The sequence below is a fragment of the Colius striatus genome, chromosome 7 (assembly GCF_028858725.1).
Source record: "Colius striatus isolate bColStr4 chromosome 7, bColStr4.1.hap1, whole genome shotgun sequence".
NCBI lineage: Eukaryota > Metazoa > Chordata > Aves > Coliiformes > Coliidae > Colius > Colius striatus.
Window position 1 is genome coordinate 15,032,170 of NC_084765.1, and position 15,112 is coordinate 15,047,281.

A 15,112-nucleotide genomic window follows, 5' to 3' on the forward strand; every position below is an offset into this window, starting at 1 on the left:
ACTTAATCATCTGTTTGTCAGGCCACAGAACCCGAACTTGGCAGTTTGGGGCTCTGTCTTTGGTTTCCAGTGTCTCCATTTTTAAAGATTCAAGCTCAAGAGACTGTCACCCATTCTGTGCTTGAAGAGTTGTTTACTCAGTGGGTCCTTAATATTTCTCAGATAATTTAAATGAGACTACCATCCAAACAACCATGACACTTAAGGTTAGCTTGATGTTACATTTAGGATGATGTAACCTTACAATGCTGCAGAAAATGAGGGGTTTGTTTCATACCATTCACTCCCCTCTATTGCATCCTATCCGTATATCTTATCCATCTATGCAGCAATAAGGCTGCTACTTCAGCTTGCAGAATTGATGGAAACCTAATTAATTTGAGAGGTGGATTAGTCATCATTGGAGGAGTGAAAAGGGGACCATCTTCAGTGGAAGCTCACTGCTAGATTAAATATGAAGTTGAACTGTACTCTGTTTACAGGGATTTACAGATCTTCCCTGAATGTTCAGCTCAGTAGTATCTGCATTTTAAAACTATGGCAAAGCAAGTATAAAATGCAATTCAACTCATTACAACATACTAGTGTTTATGAAAACCTTACATCAATTTTATCAGAGACCAAACCTCAGTCAGGGCAGTTAAATACAAACCCTTCCAACAACATTCCCACTGGAAAAAAACAAAAGGGTTTTCCCAGCCATTAAAAAAGGTGAACTCGGATAATTATGTATGAAAACCACTGTTATCCTAGTGAACATTTATACCCACTACTTGATGTTCTATAGTGACTCAAAACAGATCTATCAGCTCATAGTTTTAAAAGCTTTCATATATAAAACCATATATTAAAGACTATGACCGATATTGTTTGCTGTGCATAGAGATAAACATCCTGCTCAAAAACTCTATTTAAAAACAAAACCAAACATTAAGAAGAAAAAGCATTCAGTATGGCTCAGAGACGCTTATGTGGCTGCATTGCATATTCCCTGCCTACACTGGCAGTGTGGGAGCTCTGTTAGTCATCTAATGCGCATATTTGCTTGGCACCATGCCTTTACTTTCTTATGCAGGCAAGAAAGATGATCACAGGTTTATTGTATTCTTACATCTTCATTGCATGTTCATCAGTCAGCACGACTAGACCTTCCCAATTCAACCTATAAGCTGTTAGGAGACAGAACAGTTCACAAGGACTGGAAGGTTAAGCACATCTGTAAAGACAAGGCTGACGTTTAGATTCATGCTGCTTAGACACTTTGTTTGGTGGGACTAACAAACTATTCAAGATTAAGGATCTATTATTGAATAGAAGCCTAATTTAGCTTTACTTTCAACCCCATCCCAGATCCTTTTACCAGCTTCAAGGGCATTCATGGTTCTCAGTTGGCTTGCTTTCATTATCTTTGCCTCCATTCTGACAGAAGCTGGAACAGAACCTGAATTTAGTTTTCAAGTAACACTGTGTAAGACCTTCTTGCCCAGACTAGAGCAGGATCATATGGATCCCATCCTTCTGGCATCCTGACTTCATTTAAAGCATACTAAACAAACCCTATGATTCTATGAAAACACATACATGAAAGGTGTGCCTTTCTAGTCTAATGTTGATAATGAAGTCTGAAGAGGAAGAGAGGGAGGCAGAATTTCCAGGTGCCTCACTGTTGCCAGTCCTTGAAGGAGTGACTCTGGTCATTTCCCTCCCAATGGCCATGGATGCTGCAAATCAGTATTTTTATTATGAGGTATTTCATGTTACAACCTACTTTGTATAGAATTAACAAAGCACTGATCCAATTGCTTTCTGACACAGAAGATGTGATGTCTTTCTGTGGAGCTGCTTTTGCTTGGTAACAGGGAGAGGGGGCTGCAGAACTGATCTGTAAACCTTCACAAAACTCCTCCTGAGTTGGGCCCACCTCCGGTCTGGCTGGGCCAATCTGGCCCCTCTGTCATCACTGTTTAAAGAAGGGGAATGAGTAGTGTGTAGGAGGAGGTGGAAGGGTGGTGCAAGATGGAGGCACCCATGAGGACCCTGCAGTCAGTGAGAGAAGAAGAGAGGAGGAGCGCTGGACTGGAGATCCTTCTGCAGTGCACAGCAAGAGAGTAGCTGTGCCCCTGTGACCCATGTAGAGCAATGGAGGGACTGACAATCACCTGCAGGTCCAGGAGGTCAGAGGGGGTGATTGTTATGGACCTAGTGCCACAGGAGGTGGACTGAAGCTGCAGCCCTCAGGATGAAAACCTGTCAGAGCAGCTCATGCAGGACTGTTCAGCGTGTGAGGGATCCCACACTGGAGCAGGGGAATGGTGAGGAGTCCTCCTCACCAGAGGTAAGATAAGTGGCAGGAGCCATCAGAACAGGACTGACTGCACCTCCCCTTGCCTGCCCCCCTGCACTGCTCATGGGAGGAAGAGGCAAAGATCCCAGGATAATGTGCCTGAGCCCAGGAAGAGGGGAGAAGTTTGGGGAAGGGGATCTTAACAGGCTGGTCATATCATTCACCATACTACTCTGTATTGCTTTTGGTTATGTTTTCTGTTTGTTATGGTTTTGGTAGGTAGCAGACTAAATTCAGTTTCATTTTCTTCCCCAAGTTGAGTAGTCTTGTCTGTTTTGGCCAGGACCATAAAAGGCAAGTGAGGCCTCCCTGTCCTTCCGGAGTTCCAAAGGCCCTCGAAACTTTTCTTTTCCCTGTCTAGGTGGAAGGGGGGGGAGAGTGGCTGATGTTTTTTTCATTCCTGGCTGGACTTAAACCACAACATAAGGGAAGCAGTGCTTTGAGGGGAGGTAGCTGACACTGTTTCTTAGATATCTTGGTGGCAAACCCACTTAATATTGACTATGTATTTATGTCAAGAAGCAGTGTCACCCTGCCCCACTCCACCATGGAAGCTAGCAAGGCCAACCTTCAAGGGCAGCCTCAAACTGCCTTGCAACTGTCTTCTAACCCCTTCCTTAAGTGCTTTCAGCAATACAGGCTGCTATGTAGTAGCTGGTTTTGCCCTAGATGTGTCCAAGTCTGGATTCCTGAGGACTGCAGCACTTTGGTGCAATGTCTGCTGACTGTGCTCAGTGTGTTAGTCTCCAGCTGAAGGGAACAGTTTTTGACAAGCTGGAGTTCAGAAAGGTAAGATCTGGTCTAATCTAGCAGGGTTTTCTTTAACTTCTGTGCTGATATGACAGAAGTAGTATGTGGGAAGCATCCACAATAATCAACCACCTTTAATTAGCAATTAATTTAGTGAGCTGCTAAAGTCTAGCAAAGATGAATCCTGAGAGACTCTGGTCTCAGATACTCTGATGTAAATCTAGATTAACTCCTAGAGAGAACATCAGTCTCCATGACAGTTACTTCAGATTTACACCCAGCTACTCTGAATTTGTGCATTTGTTTTCACAGTTGTGTGGGAGACCTGTCTCAACAAAAATCAGCCCTGCTTTCCTGCACATTCTGCAAGGTACACAGTTACATTTCTGTAAAAATCCAACCTCAGTGAAATGAGGAAATTCAATTCTCCTCTCTGATGAAACCTAAACCTCCTACATAACACACAAAACCTCTGCTACAGAGCCAGCCACTATAAGCAGCCACAGTATCTTTCTCAGCTCTCAGTCTTCAGGCAGTAACGGTAATTCCCTCTCACTGGATTTCATGAAGCACAACAGCAAACATCAAAATTACTGCACTCTTCTGCCTAGGCATTAAGTATTAGAGAATATCAGATCCATAGAGTACAGTTTTGAGTCTAGCACGACAGCCCTACCAAAATCCACATCAGTCTTTACTCTCTTAGAAAGACATCCTTGCAAGGAGAGGAGTAAACATCTTCTGGCCATTAGGATTGCCTCATGGGATAAACACCTCAGCAGCAGCAAAGAAATTTGATCTTGGGAAAAAAAAAAAAAAACAAACTTTTGTCCTGCCACACAGCCCCTCACCCTTCTACCAACTCTAATCAGCTCTGCATCCCTATCACTTTGCCTTCCTTTACCCCTTATGCCAACCATTGGATTAAATGCCCCTTCCCACCTATGCGTGAACCTCAGTCCAAGTAGTGCAGCACTGCTCATGAAATTCTAAGTTGATTCAGGTAAGGAGATGTCTGTATGCTTATGGGTGAGCCAGAGTACAGATCCTAAGTAAAAAAGTGAAGAAAGAGATCCTAGTCAATATACAAATACAAGTGCTCTAACTCCATATCCAATGTATTGTCCAGAGAGCTTGGCAAATGGTTTGTGGAAATGTTATTGGGGAGATACTTTAAGCCACTTTTGCTTAAGAACTGCATAAAACTCATTCATGTGGAGTGGATTTTTTTTGAGCAAATTATAAATCTCCCCAAACCAGCCTCGATTTCACTCATGATTACGTTCACACTGCAGATCCTAACTGCTTTGGCTAGTTTTATCCTTTAGAGGAACAAACTATCCGAACGAACCCAGAATTTGCTTGCTATTCCCTTGTTTCGTGACATAAGTGGGGTTGAATGGGTTACTTGAGATGATCCAGTAAGCTCAAAGCACAGTCGTCATGAATCTGTAAGTAGGTTTCAGAGTCTTATTTCATTTTTCTGCTTTCACATGCAGTGAAGTTTTCACTCTGAAGACTGTTTTGCCAATAAATATTAGTGTGAATTCATGGTCTCTCAGCATTGGGTCTCCATCAAAACAGCCTGATCAGCTTATAAGCAAGCATCATACTAGCAAAGCATATGGCATGAGTAGAGGTAGCCAAAATTTTTGTGGTTCCCATCATTTGTAGAGTTCAAACAGCATTAGTCATGTACCTCCACAATTCAGTCAACCCACAGTAGAATACACAAAAGGATATATGTTAGTACTAAATAAGCTTTTGTTGTCACTAGTACTCAAAATGTTTAAGTCTATTTTCATGGTTAATGATAGATTGGGGTGGGGGAGAGTACATTATGAATCTATAAAATTGCTTGGAAACAGGTGGTTGTTTTAGGGTGAAGCATTTTAAAGGGCTCACTAATTTATTCTTTAAAAAAAAAAATAAAAAGAAGACATGTGTAACCAGCTAGGTTTCTACAGGAATGATTAGTTGTTGCTTAAGTATTTAAATGAAGTGCCTGGAAAATATTTGGCAACCAACAGCTTGAAAAGAAAATTATAATTTTTAGGGTGTATGTAACAGCTAAATAAATGCTGCTCTTCATAAAATACGACATTTTAGCTGGGCAAATATACACAAGGATTTCTTCTACACAGACCAGTTTGGTTCTTAGGCCTCCCAAAAACTATTAAACTTTTATAAACTTGTCTACAGATACAAGTTATTTTCCAGTACAGTAGGAAGAACATTTTAAGAATAGCTATTCCAGAATGAATATGTCTGCACAGGAAGTCGTTTAGAAAGTTATTGCACAGTGATGTTATATGCCTAACCTGTAATTAGTACAAAATATTACAGCCTGCCACAAATAAAAACAATTCAATGTTTTTCTGAGATTAAGCAAAATAATCTATTCTCCAGATGTACCAAGAACAAAGCAAATCTCACAACACCCTATAATATTTATCGCAACCTCCATAAAATTACTGTGCATAAATAAAGCTAGAATTACACATAAATCTCAGGTGCCTTTTCTGAACTTAGCTGAGCTTCACCAACAGGTGAGATTCGAATTAACTGGTTACTGAGGGCTGGACATGAACATCCTGCTTAGTTTCTAGAAGACTAACTGGACGCAAAGCAATCTGTCTTTGCAGTGTTTCTCCAGGATCTCCCCAGCTGACTCATCCTCCTGCCTAAAATACAGCACGTAAGTAAAACAAAGCAAAATAGATTCTCTCGTATTATCAGAATCAAAAATACTTCGTATAGTAGCAAGAGACAGACTAAAACCAAAGCAGATGCCAATTTGCAAACTGCCATTAAATTTCCAGGAAGCTAATCCACCAAGGAGCATACTACACCCTAGAGAGTCTTTAATGAACAGTGTCACATTTGCAATAGGGTAGTTAAGATTGTGTCAGCAAATACATTATGAATCTCTAATTATATGTTAGCAAAACAATCCTGAAACTTACTGAAACATGATATACAGGGTCACAGTCCAGGAAGACAGACAGGGTTAAAGTGTTAGTATCAAGGTAGATTGGATTTCACATTTTAAGTGGGAGGGGGTGGTGGGCAGTGGGCAGGAAGAGAAATAAAAGAAAAAAAAAAGAAAAAAGCTTGGAACCGTTTCAGGTTCCAAAAGTAGAGGACATTTTTGCAGGCATTTCAGGCCAAATCCTAGAGATGATAAACACCCTTGACTCTAATCTCAGTAGGACATACGGGTGGTTAGCATCCCCCCAAAGAATGAGGGATTACCAGTGTCCAAGTACTCATTTGTATTAGCGAGCATTAATGCATGTAGCTGTTTGTAGGGTCTGGATCACAGTCCATGTGTACTCATCCTGTTATTCTTCGTTTGAGCACTTGATCCTGCTTCCATCACCGGGTCGATGATGTCCATAGTCCAAGGTCAGGAAGATAAGGACTATGAACTTCCAAACATGATGAAATAGCATAAGTGCTTTATGCAAAAACTACACTTTGCATTAGATGCAGCATTACTCTCCCCTTGATGTTTAGATGTGGTGTATTTTACACTTTCTTGGCATTGTTCCTTTAATTAGAAAATACATAGTATCAAATTTGGAGTTCCTACAGCTTCCAACCCCATCAGCAGAAGCAGAGTGCATGTCTCTGAGTTCTAGTTCTTGGAAATAGATTGCAATAGTGGGGCAGGGAAGCAGTATTAGACACTGTTAAGAGAGTGGATGGAGCAAACAGAGGCACTTTGTGATCATCCAAGTCTGCAGTAAGTGGTCTCAGCACTAAAGTAAGCCCAGTAAGGTTTAAACTAAAGATGGCAAGGTCAAAGTAAAGTCAGTGATGTTTTAATACCAAATGAAGGCTCATCTGCTGACTGCTTCCATTCCTCCTTGTCCTGAAGTCTAGGCACTGGCGCACCACAATGTCCTGTGATATCCCACTCTCTATCCTTTAGTATTTCTGTTACCTTCACAGATGGGCACATGTGCCCAAGAACAGCCTTCAAAGTGCCTTAGGCTTTGGCTGCAGCCAAGTCTGTTCCACCTGTGAACTCCAACCAACTGGCAGTGGGGCATGGGAGGACTTCCCTTTTATCCTGTCCCACACCTTGCAGGTGTATATCTAGGTGACAGTAAAATGGCAGAGTCACGCTACATCCTCCCCTGCCTGGGCTTTGCTGACTCAGCATTGATTATTGCCCCTCTGAAGAACCTACTCAGGGAAAAAACAGTATGTTTCTTCTAGAGTCCAGGGATGTTGCTCTGAAGGCAGGGGCAATCTAATGAGCTTTCTTTAAAAGAAAACTTGGTAGAACAACTCAAGTCCCAGCTCAGGACTCAGGAGCTCCCCACTCTGCCTCATATAAGACTTATCACATTAAGACAGCATTATCTTAATTTTACCTAATTGTATTAAGTATTTGGACACTACAGGCTACAAAAGTGCCGTATATACATGTACATGAAATATGACCACCTTTAATGTACTCAGGTTTGAAAAGCTTATCCATTCACATTAAGACCCTGTAAGTTAACAATCCTAACTAGAAACTTTGATTAGTAATCATACTGTAACTCAGAACCTTGCCTTTCACCCAGCTGTCTCCCTTCCCAGCATAAATCATGGTGAGCCTGACCTTCTTGCCTAATTCCTCTTTCTACAAACAGGCTGAGTTTACTAGTATGGTAAGTCAATCCTAAGAAGGATTGAATCAGAAAGCAGACTATGCTCTAGAAAGAGAACAGTTTGGTATGGCATTTTGCTGTTTGCTAAATAGACTTCTCAGGTTAAATTGCCCCTTAGGTCTTGGGGTGCCACACATCACTGAAGAGAGCAGAAATGGTTATCCCAAAGGGATAAATGCAACACCTCAAGCCATCAGTGTATCACTACTGTATCCATTTAGCCTATTGCTGCCACAGCCTTAAAAATTAATGAGCTCTCTTGGGAGTACACAAACATAATGCTCAAAGCAAAAAAAGCTACTGCCAATACTCTTTTCCTATCCCTAGACACCACTTCAATACAAAACAGAACAGCAGCTTTTGCCCCCAAGGAGAGCATCAGTACCCTTTCGGACAGGAAAAAATACCTATGCTTGTGTGGACAGGCCTTGAAATTTCACAACCTGAAAGCCATCACCATGTAGTCTGATCTTGTTCCCTCCCCACTCTAGGGGATTTCTGTCATCAACACAAAGCAAAATTAAGCTTCATTTTGGGGTAGCTTCTGAAGTCATCTTGGTCCAAGTTCTGTGAAAATGCTAAACCTTGCTTCAAAATAATAACGTGCTTACAACTGAAGAGAGTGCTTAGTTTTTCCAGCTCTAGCTCTGACTTGATTTCTCACTTTTCCTTTTCTATGCAGCAGTTAATACACCCACAGATATGATGTAGCATATAAACAGAAACACAGATCAGCAAGGTCATTTATGCAAGGACTCTTCTTTAAGGAAATCTCTAACACAAAGGCAAACATCAGTAGATGAGGCTCTGCTTCTGCATCATATTCTTCAAATGTGAAAACCTGACAGGTGCAGGTGGGGATAGGAACAATCACACTCTCACCCTTTCCAGCCCTGGCTTTTCATGGCATCACTGTACACAAAAGACACAGGAGAGAAATTGTTTCTTTTGCCTTTCAATTCCTTTACTTCCCAAAAAACACATCAAACAATGTCACTGAAAAAAATCATAGAATCATAGAATGGTAGGGGTTGGAAGGGACCTTTAGAGATCATCTAGTCCAATCCTCCTGCAGAAGCAGGTTCACCTAGATCAGAAATAGTTTTCCAGAAAAAGATTTAGAAATCCTCAAACAAAATGGGCTAAGCATTTAGAATTATTAACAGCTCCAAAATGACAAAATAAAGAGATTAGCACAATATAGGTGCCTTCAAATTTATACTGAGCTAAGTTCTGAGACTCATTCTTGAACAAAGGAGGAAAAAAAGCTTCTCTAGAACAAATTACCAATAACATGTAAATGACTAACAAACAAGGCTTTGTGTAGCCTGACATACTAGCGGGATCACAGATTTTGGCTCTTCTCCAGCTCTGGTAACATCAGCTCACAAAATCATGCAGCAACTGAAGAAGAAAGTTGGCAGCCACAAGTGGGTAGATGCCATGCTTAAGTTCAACATTGCAGGCATTGGCCTAGAAACAGCTGGATGGATTAATGTGGCATTTTCCAGGACCACTACTGGCTTCAAGATGATATTCCCAAACACCCACTGTGTTCCCACAGTCAGACGATATGATATCCACAGCAATCAGTTGCAAAAAAAAACAACAAAAATCAGAAGCTAATGACTCTCTTGTATATCCTGTAGTGGGGGACATCAGCTCACTTCAGAATAAAGTCCCTTACAAATAAAGGATTCTATAGCTTCAGGGAAAAGCTGTTCCTTTCATACTTGGACAACATCAAACCAAAGCTACTAATCTGAGAGGATGTAGTGGACAAAGAGGGCAGTTTGTACTTCCTTGGTCTGAATCCTTTGTGGCAGAAGGTTACTCAGTTCTTTATGATTGAAGAAGAGATAAACACATAGCTAGAGGAGCTAGACACTTGGTCTGGAGAGGTGACAGACAAAAACTAAAAGGATGAAAGCCATGCACAGAGCAGCAGAGATTGGTATTGGTTGAAAAAAATGAAGGAAGAAAAGCGCGTAGACACAGATAGGAAACTCTATATTCCAAACTGGAATAAACATTCGGTTTCAAGGTCAGTAAATCAGCTCAGAGATCTAGTCTCAATTTCTACTTCTGTTCAGTATGACAACCCGAGGAAGTAGCGGAATGCCTTAAGAAACCAAATTCCCAACTGATAGTAAGACACCATTCCAGTTAGTTTTGTACTGTCTTCTCTTCCCAGTGTAATCACCATCTCATAGGCACAGTTTTACAAATCCCAGGCCACCAGATAAATGCTGGCAGGCTGCTAGAGAACACAGTAATGCCAGAGACAGTGTTAACAGGATCTGACTTTTAAACAAGCTTGCCAAGCAGAAAAGAATCTTTTTCTAAATCCTCAGTACATAGGTAACGATCTCCTCTGTCCAAACACAGGAGTTGGCCTCTTACAACTGGCACATTTTTTTTAGGTTAACAAAACCTTTGTGTAACATTAAAGTTATGCCCAGGACTAACACAAAACAACAGTTCTCAATTTAATCTAATGCGAACTAATATAATTTAATCCACTCCAAGATAACAGACTGAAAACTGATGTTCTGAGCTGCACAGAATACACTGCAGACAAAATACACTGTTGCTTAATTGCTGGTTCTCCCATTATACAGTATCACTACAAAACTTCAGAGCACTGAATCTCCATTTGTGATTTGCTGCCCGCTGGCAACACAGAATTGTGGCAAATAGCCAAAACTGTATCTACGCTGTTTCCAATCAGAGGTTTGAGCAGTTAGGGAGCCAGAGAGCACATACAAAATTCAAAGGGACAATGTTTTTTACTAAAAAATTCAGGATGTACACTGTTGCACACAATGCTTAAAGCTCAAAGAGGTGGAACTTAAGAACAAAAGCAGTGCCTGCTTCAGGGTAGAACTACATAATTTAGAAACTAGAGATATTATAAAATGTACATAGCATGTAGAACATTACACATGCTTGTGGTAATTTACCACAAAGAACAGATCTCTTAAGGGTCAGAAAACATGGTTTAAGACAATAAATAACAGGCTCAACTACGTACAGCATTTGGGAATTCAACTCCTTATCTGTGTCAGTGAAAGTTACATATCATATAAATATATGAGAAATCCCCCTCCATTTAAAAGTGTATATTAACTATTTTAACTATGTGACCACTCTAAACAGGCTCTGAAGTGCAAAAGCAATCACCAGCAAAGTAAAATAGTCATTACATGCTTTTTAGTCACAGGATTTATTACAATGGTTCATGAAGCTCCCAGCAGTTTCATAACAAAGTAGGTACATCTACCAGTTTCACAGAAACGATCATGTCTGCACCAATGTTTCATCTTATGGATGTTTGCAGGCTCAGACACCCATGTTTAGAAGAGGACTGAAACAAGCCAACTACTTAAATTATTACACCCCTCTTGGCTTGCCATTCTCAAACTTAAGGAGCAAATGCTTCAGTCAATGTAATGCAATGGTAGCAGTGATCTGTACTGGCAAGGGAGGCTGCTCCTGAAGGAGACAGCTACAGCCAAGCCCCAGGCTGGTAATATGCACTGAGACTGAAAATGAGGGAACAGATGCTGTTGGAGTACCAAACGGAAGATGTTCTGGAAAAGAAAATAGACAAATCTAGCCATACTCAACAAGTCCAAGTACAGTAAGGAAGCAGCAAGTGTCTGTCCCTAAAAGTAAAAAGGGCTCTGCAGAACCATCGGAAAAAAAAAAAAATAAAAAGTGCTCCTTGATGAATAAAATGGATTCCCTTTCCCAGAATCCATGGGCGATGCCAGAAGAAATACTAAGCATATTTACCTGTATTAAAAAACATAAACAAAAGTCCCCAAAAACCAAGCAGGCAACTGTTATTGTGAACTGACAGCAAGTACAGAAGTGACATCATATATCCAAGGGAATGTTTCAATTAACATCTCTGGCAAAACAAGCACTCTCCTAAAGAGGCTGAATAGATAGCTTTCTTCTAGGAGTCCTGACCTAAACAGGATGATCTCAATCTTGCAAGAGTAGAGAAACTGAAGCCTCAAGTTCATAAAAATTCTCGCTGCCATTAGCAGACCTGCAATAGTCTGCTTTCCTTATTATTTTATGGGAGTATATCCCTGTATTTTGAATAGCCCACATTTTGGTCGAGTCCAAGAAACCACTATAAGATGCAAATTCATTACCAATTGAGAAAGATGTGGAATGCATCCAGGGAGATCCAGCTGCCCGTCTTTTGAGTAGGTAGCTACTCAATTCCAGAATGGTAAGAATAGGACTCCAGAGTGGCTTCTGGTGTTTATGCTGTCACACATCTGTGCAAGACAACTGTCAAACTACCATCCACAGACTGCTTCTGACAACCCAATTTTCAAAGAGCAGTTGGGATCAGTGAGAAGGTTCAATAGGCTGTTCTGCTGTCTCATCAAGAAGGAACTTAACTTCTCCTCTACCCATCTCCTTAGCATTCACTTAAAACTGTCAGTCTACACATATGAAGTAGAGCTGTGGTCCTGGCAAGCTGGTGGGAGGCAGGAACAGGTCTACAAAAACAATCCTTTTTAATGACTGAAATTAGGCAAGTATTGGCCCACCTGAAAAAAACAGCAAGGCTAAAAAAATTTTAAAAGCACACCTCAGCTTTTTGAATCCTGCCTTCCAAAAGGATCTAAACTTGTTGTACTCCAATGTAGTCTTCCCCTTATCTCACATCCATGAAGTATTCACCTTCACCTAAAAGTCTGCAGTGTTGTTGGTTGCTAAAAATCTCCTGCCACTGAAGCAGTAGGAAGAGAATGAAGGTAGTAATTGGAATGACCTGCTTTTACAGACTGCAAGTCATCAATTATGAAAATAGTTATTATTTATAGCACCTAAGAGATACAGTTCAGAACAAATATCCTCTCCATGCAAAATTCTGAGCTTTTTTCAGTAGTTTTGGTTTTCAATGAAGTCTGAAAAAGCTCTCTGCACCTCTGCCAAATGCCACCATTTGTATTTCCCAACAAACTCTAAGATACAATTAGAGGCTCACGATATCTCTGGTGTTAAAAATAGAATATATTCTCCCACTGAAGGGGAGTAGCAACTATCTGGAGGGAAATAGGAAATGTTTGTCTCAGGGTAGAAACCGCATGGTTTGCAACTTTCTCAGGTGTGGAATTATGGGAACAATAAGATATAACATCATTTTGAAAGTGAGGTATACTTTCATCCAAATTAATTCATCATCTAAATTCATCTAAGTTGCCCCTGCTAAGAGGTGAAATCAGCAGAGAAATTATACATTAAATAGTAATGCAAGTAGTATGCTGCAGTTTCAGTAATGAAAGAAGTTATCCAGAAGCTTAGTAAATACAAATCACCTTGTAAGCTTTGTTTGAGTCTTTAAGAATGTGAAAGGTTCAAGTTTGTGCTTCTAAATATGTCAGAAACAATACAGGTAACTTATGGGAAAAAAAACAACTGAAAAGGAAATATAGATGAAATAACTGAAGGTAATCATAACATCCCAAATTAATACTCTTTTCTAAAAGAATTTGAATTCACATTCAATCACAATTTCAGAATATGTTTAAACTCATAGGCCAACACTGCACTTGTAAATATTCTTGCAATGATTTCATAGGCTGATGTGGTCCCACAGGCAAAATAATCCACTGTCAGATGCTTGGGAGCTTGACATAAAAACCATAATTTACAACTTGTGTATTACAAAGAAAATCTAAATTACTGACTTTTGCCAAATTCCTACAAATAACTCACTACTTTTTTTGGAAGGGCAATTTCCTTCAAGCATCAGCAGTCTCACTGTCCCATGTCTGCTCCATTTACTTAAAACTATTTTATACTTTATTGACTTCAGCTTGCAGGGTAGTGCTACTATTACACCAATATTCAACATCTAATTCTAAATGATGCATAATGCAAATTACTTTTACATGTACCCCCTTGCAAGGGGTATACATCTCCAGACACACCAAACTCACAGGATCTAGGGAGATCGTGATTTATAAGTATAGTTCTGATGCTAGTAAACATGCATTTTGAGAAGTAACAAATGTCACAGAGTCACCTCTCTGCTGCACTGGTAATACAAGATTCATCATTACCTGAATAAACAGCTATAACTGTAAATAGAAAGTATTTTTTGCACTATACAGATATAAGAAAAAAGGGGTGGATATCTAAGAGGACATTTAACCTTAACTTCTCATATTAGGTTTACAGATGAAAATACAGATCTTTACCAAGGCATATGTACTTGGAAGATGTTTGTACTATGCTTCAGCTTGCATCGTCACCGGTCTCCTCTTTCACTGCTTTAGGTTTAGTTTAATCAACCTATGCAACAGCAATTTAGACCTGAGTCTGTATTCACAGGGCTGCCTAGCAAAATAGCCATTTGGAATATTTAGAGGTATATATTTCCATATTCACAGTCTGCTTCTGTAAAATGTGTGCACGTGTGGAAAATCTTGGTACTTTAGTCTCAGCAAATGAAAACTGGGCCTCCATTTCCCAATGAAATACATCCCTCTCCTGCATTTATCAGGGTCATATCAAAATGAACAACAGGATTTTATCATTGCCTGATTACAAATAGAAACCTACTTTGCAAGATTGTTTTCTGCATTCAGTGTTTCTTACAAGTCCCGTGCAATGAAGGTGAAAGGAAATGGAAAAAATCTAAATGTAAGGTATATACCCATTAAAATATCCACTAACAGTATTCCCACCCCACCCAGAGCAGCTACCACTCTTATATCCTTATATCTGACAAGTATTGTGTTAGTTTTGTATTTAATATTGGATTTACAACTGTGTAACACAGTTCAAGGCATAATATGCAGCGTTAAGTGTCCTAGTCTCCTGACCTGTAACCTGTTTCCTACTGACAGAGCCACATCCTGCTAAAATCCTCAGCGATAAAAAAGAAATTTGTCAACTGGAGGTTTCAAACAGCCTTCTGCAAACAAATTAACATCTTCAGAATGCACAGCTTTCAAAATCGAGCCTGCTTTGGAACCAGTAGTTTCAGTCATGCTGTAAAGATTACACCATCCATTTCCTAGATTTCCTAGCAGTTCTAGAAACAAAGTAGTTAGAAAAAAATTGGGGCAGATCTCAAGCTCACCAGGGTAAATAAAATAACATCCTCTAATGTAGAGAGGTTCAAGACATACTCATGTGCAGAGAAAACCTAGTTCCTCCATAGCCATATCAGTGTAACTGAATAGGAGCAAATGCATCTACAACAGGTCCTGAATGCAGACTCTAGCCCATTATTAAGTTTCTTCAGTGCAATAATCTCTTGTAAAGTCAAGGACATTCAGTCCTCCTTAAGACTTACAATTTCAGACTAGAC